This window comes from Sus scrofa, chromosome 4, assembly GCF_054392235.1.
Source record: "Sus scrofa isolate SSC_HxYL_T2T_F1_AM1 chromosome 4, Sscrofa_HxYL_maternal_Yorkshire_Landrace_v2.0, whole genome shotgun sequence".
NCBI classification, from domain to species: domain Eukaryota; kingdom Metazoa; phylum Chordata; class Mammalia; order Artiodactyla; family Suidae; genus Sus; species Sus scrofa.
In genome coordinates this window covers 103,140,312-103,150,187 of record NC_139386.1, presented here as the reverse complement: position 1 = coordinate 103,150,187, position 9,876 = coordinate 103,140,312, and positions in this window count along the sequence as shown.

The following is a 9,876-nucleotide window of genomic DNA, read 5'->3' as shown; positions in this document are numbered from 1 at the left end:
CCCTAAAAGCCAAACACATACAAACCCACTCCAGTGTAAAGGAGTGAAGCTAGAGAAGAATGGATAGAGTAGGGAGGAAGGTGCAAAAGCCTTGGTGTGGCCAGGGCAGTAACACACCTACTGGTCCTAACTTGACCCTCCCAGCCCCTAACCTGTGCTCACAGCCTCAGATCTGAAGAGCTTGTAGGAGAGAAGTGGGTGGGGGCAGGGGGCTTGGCTGCTCTGGGAGAATGGCCAGAACAGAGATGCCCTTGCTCAGGACCTGAAGCCACTGTCCTCTGCACGAGCCCCAGACTCCTCGGGGGGGGGGGGGGGGGGGAGGCTGCACCGAAGCCAGGGCCTCGGGAGCAGAGCTCACTTCTGACCCCACCAGGAGCTCTGGGCTCAACTCAGATCTGAACGCCTCTCTCAGCTGCTTTTATAACATCTTGGCTGGTCATTTTGCTTTGAGTAAAAGTTCCCTCACACTGCCTGGCATCCACGCCCAGCCTTCATCAAGCAGATGGAGGCTGAGTTGGGGATGTATTCTGTAGTTCTCATCAGAATCTTGGCTTGAATTTGCTTTGCCTCCCTGCAAATAGGTCTGGCCCGGCCCTTAGGACCCACCTGTTCTCAGCAATCAGCAAGTGGGCTGGGACCTGCCCCCACCCTCGGGTGTTCAGATCCCCAGTAATCTTGGTCCACGAGTCCTGGAATGGAATCAGCTACTGATGACAGGTCCCTGGCAGGGTGCAGAGCAGGCGGCCAGGCCTCCTCGTCCACATTTGTAGATGGTATCAGGGTGGTTTTGTGCAGGCCAATTAAACCAAGGAGCTGCTCTCCTGCTGGGGAAAAATTCAGATCTTTCAGTAGCTTCCCCCTGGGGCCACCTCTGGAGTTTCAGCACAGGCACTTAGAGTTGTGTGTGTGTAGCTGAATAGAATTTTACTGCTCAATCTTCTAACTCTAAACTAAATAATAATAACAGCCAATATTTACTTACTTACTGGGATCAGTTCAGTTAAAGACTACAGGTATCACCCCATTAAAACCCCCACAGGGAACTTCCTCTGTGGCTCTGTGGTTTAAAGTTCTGGCGATGTCACTGCAGTAGCTCTGGTCACTGCTGTGGTGCAGGTTCGATCCCTGGCCAGGGAACCTCCACATGCCTCAGGCTCGGCCAAAAAGAAAGAAAAGGAGGAAAAAAAAAAAAACCCCACAGAGCCCCAAGTGGGTGGCATGGTCACTTCCCTCTGTCACAAAACTGGTCAAGGAGCCCGGATGTGAACCAGGCAGTCTGGAAACACTATGCTCATAGCTGCCTCCATAAAAACAAAGTGATTGGAGGAAGGGCCCCACAGTCATGCATCAAATAGGATCCAGTCTGCTCCCAGTAATCAGAAAACAATCTTGCAGGTCCTGACTGTTGTGCAAAGCTTGCAGTGGGTGCTGCCAGCCTGGAGTCAGGGGACCCAGGCTGCTGTTTCCTCTGTAAAAGAAGGGGGCGGCCTGAGCTCCCAGCTCTGAAAGGCTGCGTGTTACTTCTGAGAAAAGTGTGAGCTCCTCCTGCAGGGATGCTGGCTGTGAAAACCACGCTGGGCCGGCTTGGAAGGATGCAGGCAAGGTGCTGGGCCAGGGTGCGGGGAACCTGGGTTCCGGCTCTAGTTCTCTAGTTCTGCTCTCAAAGTCAAGTGCTTGGTGTCATCTCCTGCCTCATTTTTCTTGTCTGATAAATGAAAGTAATGTCTACCAGCTCACCTCCACTTCATAAGGTTTGGGGTTGATCGAGTGAGATGATGAATCTAAAAAGCCATTGGAGACCCAAGTCTCTGTGTTGGGTGAGGAACTGGGGCCAAGGTGCATTTCTTACCCTCTGCATCCTGGTGTTTCCACCTCTGAGATAAGGACAGGACCTGACTTGAGACAACAGCAGGTCATGCTGGGTATAGCCGCACCCACCCCCCCATACACACAACCATTGTTCTCTCTGCCAGGCCACCCCTCCTGGGGCAGCAGGACCTTCCCTGTGGTGGGAGGAAAGTTAGATGGTGGATTGAACCTTCTCTGGGGCTGAGGTGAGGAGAAGACACAAGGAGTGCATTCCCTTCTGATGCTGATGCTGGGCTGACGGTCAGGGCTTCAAAGAGGAAGCTCAGGGAGCTGACCTCAAAACGAGACTCACTCGGAATTCCCATTGCGGCTCAGTGGAAACGAAATCTGACTAGTATGCATGAGGACACAGGTTCGATCCCTGGCCTTGCTCAGTGGGTTAAGGATTCGGCATTGCCGTGAGCTGTGGTGTGGATCGCAGATGTGGCTTGGATCTGGCGTTGCTGTGGCTGTGGTGTAGGCCAGCAGCTGTAGCTCTGATTCCACTCCTAGCCTGGGAACCTACATATGCTGCAGATGCAGCCCTAAAAAAGACAAAAAAAAAAAAAAAAAAAAAAAAGGAGAGAGAGAGAAACTCACTCATTCAACAATGTAATTGATCACCTGTGGGATACCAGGCACTGGAAAACAATGGGTTCCCAAATGCCCAAGGTGGATGCCCTTCAGGTAAGTCTGAGCTAGTAGGTAAATGGGCCCCCGGGCTGAGAACAGCTGGGACCTGTCAGGCTGAGTTAATTGGGCCTGGCTTTGATGCTTCAAGGAGAAAGTTACTGGCAGGAGCTGAGCTCTGCAGGAGTAGACAGCTAAGATGACCACTTCAATCACTCCTGGGGTCAAGGAGAGCTCCCCAATTGCACATGTGCTATAAGACGCCTAAGGGTCAAAAAGGGAGGGGGCACCAGGCCACAAGAAGTCCTGAGCCCATCCGGGCACCCTTTGTTTTGAAATCTGTCTTTGCCAAAAGATGCTCATGCATATCAGGGAGGGTCCTGTATCTAGTCAGGTGTGGGAACTCAAACAAGATAATCAGCTAAAGGAAAACAAGAACTGTGCTAGGTAAGTGACTGTTTTTCTCTTTTTAGGGCCGAACCTGCGGCGTATGGAAGTTCCCAGGCTAGGGGTTGAATGGGAGCTGCAGCTGCTGGCCTACACCACAGCCACAGCAACACAGGATCCGAGCCGCGTCTGCGACCTACACCCCAGCTCATGGCAACACCGGATCCTTAACCCACTGCGTGAGGCCAGGGATCAAACCCACATTTTCATGGATACTAGTTGGGCACGTAGCACGCTGAGCCACAGCAGTAACTCCCATGTAAATGGTTTAAATCGCCTCTCTGCCGGGCTCCTCACTCAGGGGCAGCCGGCACCCGCGCTCCTCTTTAGGGTGTGTATTACTGCTCTGCTTCTGACTTAAACTACTTCTCTGTGTGCTCTCCCACAGGCTGTACTGACTCTAACTATAAACTCTACACCTGTTTTCAGTCTTTGCCTCCTCGAAACATTCTTGCTTTCACCAGGGGGCAAGAATCAGGGCAATTCTGCTCTTAACCTCTAGCTGGTTGAGAGGCTAGGATTCCTGCTTTTCTCCCAGGCTGCCCAGATTCAATTCCTGAGCAGGGAATTAAGATTTCACTTCACGCATCACTCACTGCTGTCTCTCGGAGATCAAGTCTAGGAGTCCTCTGCGAGCTGAGGGAGCCAGCATAGCTGAGGGACATTGCTGGCCTGTCTGGAGCATGGACCGAAGAGAATCAGGTTGGAGCAGCAGCAGGAGCCAGACTAGGGAAGCTGGGGAGCCAGGCTGAACATGGGGCTGCAGAGCAGGGACCACCATGCTTTCCAGCCCCAGGAAGAGCAGGCACCTCAGAGCCCCAGAAGTCCCGGTGGGGCCAGTGGGACAGCCAGAGTCCAGGCACGTCTGTGCCTCTGGGGGCAAGTGACCCTGGACCTGAGTTCAGAGGGAGCGGGTTACCTCCTGCCTCAGGCCGCGCCTCCCCCGCAGCGAGCCTCTGTCTTCCCACTTCTGACATCAGGTCCTTGGTATGTAGGGAGTCTTTCCTCTTGTCCTGGAACAAGACGCCTGCTGGACGGATGTACCACATCTTTCCCTCACCCTCAGCCACTCTTGGAGCTCACTTACCCCAGAAATCAAGCGTTTCTCTCACAGTTTGTGTTCCCAGTTCACTTGGGCCAGTGGCTCTGGACATCTCTAAGCATTTGCTAAAGTGTCCCCTCTTAGCTTACCCCAAGCAAGCCGTGGCTGAAAATATATCATGTAGGGGAGTTCCCGTCGTGGTGCAGTGGGAACCATGAGGTTGCGGGTTTGTGGGAACCATGAGGTTGCGGGTTCGATCCCTGGCCTTGCTCAGTGGGTTAAGGATCCGGCATTGCCGAGAGCTTTGGTGTAGGTTGCAGACTCGGCTCAGATCCCTTGTTGCTGTGGCTCTGGCGTAGGCCGGTGGCTACAGCTCCGATTAGACCTCTAGCCTGGAAACCTCCATATGCCATGAGTGTGGCCCTAGAAAAGGCAAAAAAAAGAAAAAAGAAAATATATCATGTAGTCCTCAATGCCAGGCCCTGTAGGGGAAACCAAGATGAGTAAGGCAAGGCCCCTGCTCCTAGGAATTTACAGTCTAATTACTGAAAACTCACTAGTGTAAATGTGCAGCCTATTGGCCTTCCCACCTGCCAGGAGCTGTACAGTGTGGGGCTGAACGGGGCTGGAGCGGGCGAGGGCAGGCTGGAACAACCTCTTCCAAACACCTCTTCCACTGTTTGGAAGAGGTAGCATTTGAGCTGACCTTGAAGGATGCATAGGACGTGGGGGATGGGAAGGAGAACAGGCATCCCACAGATGCTAGGAGCAAAGTGTCACGTATTTGCCTTGGTCACTGTTTCCGTGATTCACCCCGCAGAAGGGAAGGAGAGCTTAGTCAGGCAGTGGCCACAGGATGTACGAGGGCACGTAACCATGTGAAGGGCAGGAAGTCTTTGTGCTAAGATGACTGGACTTCACGTCCATGACATGATCTGGGATCTAATTCTGGGTTTGCCAAAAACTGCCACAATCTCTTCACCTGGAAAATGAAGAGACCGGGCAAGAAGACCTCCAAAATTCTGTACTATTCTGGAATAAGGAGAGAAAGGAGTAAAGATAACTCAAGGGTTCTGAGAAACGGTCCCCAAAGCAGGAAGCTACAAGTCAGGAGAGGAAGCAGGTTGGAGGAGAAAATTTCAGTTTTAAATAAATTGAGCTGAGCCTTCCTTCCACTGGGTTCTTTTTTTGTTTTGTTTTGTTTGTTTTTGTTTTGTTTTTCCTTTTTTTTTTTATTACTCAAATGAATTTATCACATCTGTAGTTGTATAATGATCATAACAATCTGATTTCACAGGATTTCCATCCCACAGCCCAGGCACATCCCCCCACCCCCCAAACTGTCTCCTCCAGAGACCATAAGTTTTTCAATGTCTGTGAGTCCGCATCTGTTCTGCAACAAAGTTCCGTCTGTCCTTTTTTCAGATTCCACATGTCAGTGAAAGCATTTGATGTTGGTGTCTCATTGTATGGCTGACTTCACTTAGCATGATAGTTTCTAGGTCCATCCATGTTGCAAAAAATGCTGGTATTTTGTTCTTTTTAATGGCTAAGTAATATTCCACATCTTCTGGATCCACTCCTCTGTCGATGGACATTTAGGTTGTTTCCATGTCTTGGCTATTGTAAATAGTGCTGCAATGAACATTGGAGTACATGTGTTTTTGCAAGTCGTGGTTTTCTCTGGATAGATGTCCAGGAGTAGGATTGCTGGATCAAATGGTAGTTCTATGTTTAGTTTTCTGACTTCCACTGGGTTCTGGGCACTAGCCTGGGAACCTCTATATGCCACGGGTGTGGCCCTAAAAAAAAAAAAAAAAAAGACAAGCTCAGAGGAGACAAATGGGGGTGGGCATTTCAGGTAAGGAGGCGCACAGGCCCTGGCTAGGTTGTGACACCTGCTGAGGCCAGAGGGCAAGGCTCTGAAAGCCAAGCTAAGAGCTGGACTAGATCCTAAAGCCACAGGAACAGGGAAGGCTGTGAGCAGAGAAGGGAGATCCTTTCCTTTCCAGCCTGAGGAGCAGAAGGGGCCCCCAGTTTGTCCATGCAGGGTGGTCGAGGTCTCTGAGATGAGCCTGGGCCTGTGGTCAGAGGGGAAAGCCCGTACCACCTCCCGCCTCGCCCGTGTCTCCCTTACATCGTGCCCTGATTCTTCCACTTCTGACCTCAAGTCCTTGGTATGTACAAAATTCGTGCCTCTCCTCTGGCTGCCCTGCCCGTCTCTCTGGCCACAGTGTTGAGTTTTGTACCCTGATTCCTACCCTTTTATGTCTGCCTTTCTTAGGCCTGCAGCACAATCTGTCAAGATTAATTTGACACCAAGCCGGCTTTCTCTCGGAAGTCAGGGAAACGTCTAGGCATGTGGGGAGAATGGCTCCTTTAGGGGAGTCCTGTGGTTAGAGTCCTCCATCTCCAGTGACAACCCAGTAAAGAAAGAATCCATTTCCTGGAGTTCCCTGGTGGATCAGCAGGTTAAGGATCTGGCAGTTGTCACTGTGGTGGCTCAGATTACTGCTGTGGGCAGGTTCAATCCCTGGCTTGGAAACTTCTGCATGCCTCAGGCCTGGCAAAAAAAGGAAAAGAAATAAGAAAAAGAAAAGAAAAAAAGAAGCCATTTCTTGTGGCTCAGGTGTAAGAAATAACTTGCTCGGATTCTGGCCCGTGAAGTCTTGCAGGCCACCTTGTTCCCCACCTCTGCCGTGTGACTCTGAAAGGGACTCCTTCTTCAAACTGCAACCAGGACTTGCATCACCTCCAGGGCCTGCGTCTCTGTTCGGCTCTGCGCTGCTTGAAGAAATTCTTTTTTTTTTTTGTCTTTTTTTGTTGTTGTTGTTGTTATTGTTGCTATTTCTTGGGCCGCTCCCGCGGCATATGGAGGTTCCCAGGCTAGGGGTTGAATCGGAGCCGTAGCCACCGGCCTACACCAGAGCCACAGCAACGCGGGATCTGAGCCGCGTCTGCAACCTACACCACAGCTCACAGCAACGCCGGATCGTTAACCCACTGAGCAAGGGCAGGGATCGAACCCGCAACCTCAAGGTTCCTAGTCGGATTCGTTAACCACTGTGCCACGACGGGAACTCCCATGCTTGAAGAAATTCTTAATTTACTTCTGGAATGAGGTGAGGGGTTAGACATTGGACCCAATTATGGACTTTTATTCTCTTGCAGGGGCCTCTTTGTGGGGAGGCGGGGGTGGGCGTGGGGGGCGGGCAGAAATGGGTTTCTGCCACCTTCCTTACTTGGGATGAAATGCACTATTTCCTGCTCTTAATTCACATCTGCAGTTGATCTTGGAATTGGTCACAGTCCTATGTGTGGCCAGTACATTAAGTGCAATTCCAGACTCAAGAACAAAAACAATAGGTTGCTCTGTCTTCTCGAAATGCTTGGAGCCCTCAAGCCTCACCCCACCTCCACCAGGCAGGGCCTGCCCCTCGTTCTGTGACTCTGGGAAGATGTCTTCCCAGGGCATCTTTGCCCTCAGCCCAGCGCACCTCACCTGCTGGGCCAGGAACCCCAAGGCACAAGGAGCCCGCCAAGCTGGGAGGACAGCACGGAACTCAGTCCTGGCGGCCAATCTGCTGCCAGAGTTCTTAATGGGGAAAGACCCGTTCTGTCCAGACAGCAACATAACTTTTTTCCCCAATCCCTGGCACAGAGGCTGGGCCACCATTGCCAACTCGCTGTGCAAACAGATTTATTTTGTTCTGTCACTGGCAAATCCTTGCTGAATTTTTCTTTTTCTTTCTTTTTCAGGGCCGCACCCAATGCATATGGAAGTTCTCAGGCTAGGGGCTGAATTGGAGCTGCAGCTGCTGGCCTACACCACAGCCACAGCCACACAGGATCCAAGCCATGCCGGCGACCTACACCACAGCTCACAGCAACGCCGGATCCTTAACCCACTGAGCAAGGCCAGGGAGTTGAACTCTCGTCCTCACGGATACTAGTTGGGTTTGTTACCGCTGAGCCACAACGGGAACTCCCTCCTTGTGAGCTTTTCTGGACTCTGAGAGCATCCTCAGCTCAGAACGTGGGCATCACGATGGGCAGGTCTAAGTCCTCACGCCGTGGAGTGTCTTGATCTACGTGGCACATCAGCTAAAATAAAATTTAAATCACATATTAATCATGGCTGACTTCTATATGATTCTACAGCTTCACACACATGCTCATTTTTCTTTGCTTTTTTTTTTACAATAATCTATGAAGTAAATAAACTGGGTAGTGTTGTCACTCCAATTTTTTTTTCCTCTCTTTTTTTCTTTTTTCTTTTGAGGGCTGCACCTATGGCATATGGAGGCTCCCAGGCTAGGGAGCCACAGCAACGCCAGATCCGAGCTGCATCTACGACCTACACCACAGCTCACAGCCACACTGGATCCTTAACCCACTGAGTGAGGCCAGGGATTAAACCTGTGTCCTCATGTATGTTAGATTCGTTTCCGCTAAGCCACGACAAGAACTCCTGTGACTCAGATTTTTGAGATACGAAGTCTGACACCCAGCATGCCTGAGGTCACATGGCTCCCAAATGGCAGAGATGGGACAGAATCTGCATCCGTGCCAGTTCTCTTGCTAAGTGCAAATCTCTTTAGGACCCAGAGCTGAATCTTGCAGAGCACCAGCATCGGGAACTGGACTACCTTAGGCTCCCCGGGGCCCTGGTAGCTGAGAGGGAGAGTGGCTATTTGAGAATGTTCTCCAAGATGCTAAGGACAGGGTTAAATGGAGGCTTGTGGTGATGTAACGGGTCCTGGCTAATTGTTCTCCAACCCCGGTGATGAGTTCCATTTTATGAAATCTGTAAAGCCGTTATGTTGAGACTATCACAGAGGAAGAGTATCATCTGAAAACCTTCATGCACCACAATAGCAACCCGAGATGCTTCAGTGACAATGACAGATCCTTAACCTACTGCGCCACAAAGGAACACCAAAATTGTCAGTTCTTTTTTTTTTTTTTTTTTTTTTAGGGCCGCACTTGGGGCACATGGAGTTTCCCAAGCTAGGTGTCGAATTGGAGCTGTAGCTGCCAGCCTACACCACAGCCACAGCAATATGAGATCTAAGCCAAGTCTGCAACCTACCCTAGAGCTCAGGGCAATGCCGGATCCTTAATCCATTGAGCAAGGCCAGGGATCAAACCTGCGTCCTCATGTATTCTAGTCAGGTTCATTACCACTGAGCCACAATAGGAGCTCCCAAATTGTCAGTTCTTACAGACAGTTATAAGCTAGGGCTTCTGGATTGGGTCTCCTGAATATCCATTGTTTGCTAAATTGGGTTTGATCCCTGCCTGGGGAACTTCCACAGGCAGTGGGTGTGGGAGGTGGGGGGGGGGGGACCTGACGATTTTGTAAACTTAATGGCTGCCAAGTTTATGTTCAATCAGTTCATTTAATTCCAGAAACGTTTATCAAGTACTTCCTGTTTTGGGGATGCCGATGGACAGACAGACACACGGCTCAGGGCAGTACAGCGGCAAGATCTGTTACCAAGGATCCCAAGACCTGCCCAAGAGGCCCTGAAAGATTGAAATATGGAAATCAAATTAAGATGAGTCCTGGCTTTGGGAGTTTCTGACCAAATTTAATGTCTCCAGAGCAGGGACTGGGAGCCCAGAATGTCTCATCCTAGTCCTGGTCTTTATCTTACCAAATGGGTCACATCCTGTTTCTTCATCATTTCATCATCCTAGCCCGCTCAGCCAAAATAAGGAAGTGCTGGAATGCAGCCAGCGCTGAGGCAGGGCTCACCATTTCTTTTTCACTGCTCATCACACAAGCATTTATTAAATGCCTACTGTGTGCAAGCTGAGGTGGTGGATACAAAGGTAAACCTGGTTGGGTGGTCCCCACCCTCCAGGTTCCTTGTAGAGAACACGTCACATTAGGCCGGTTTCAT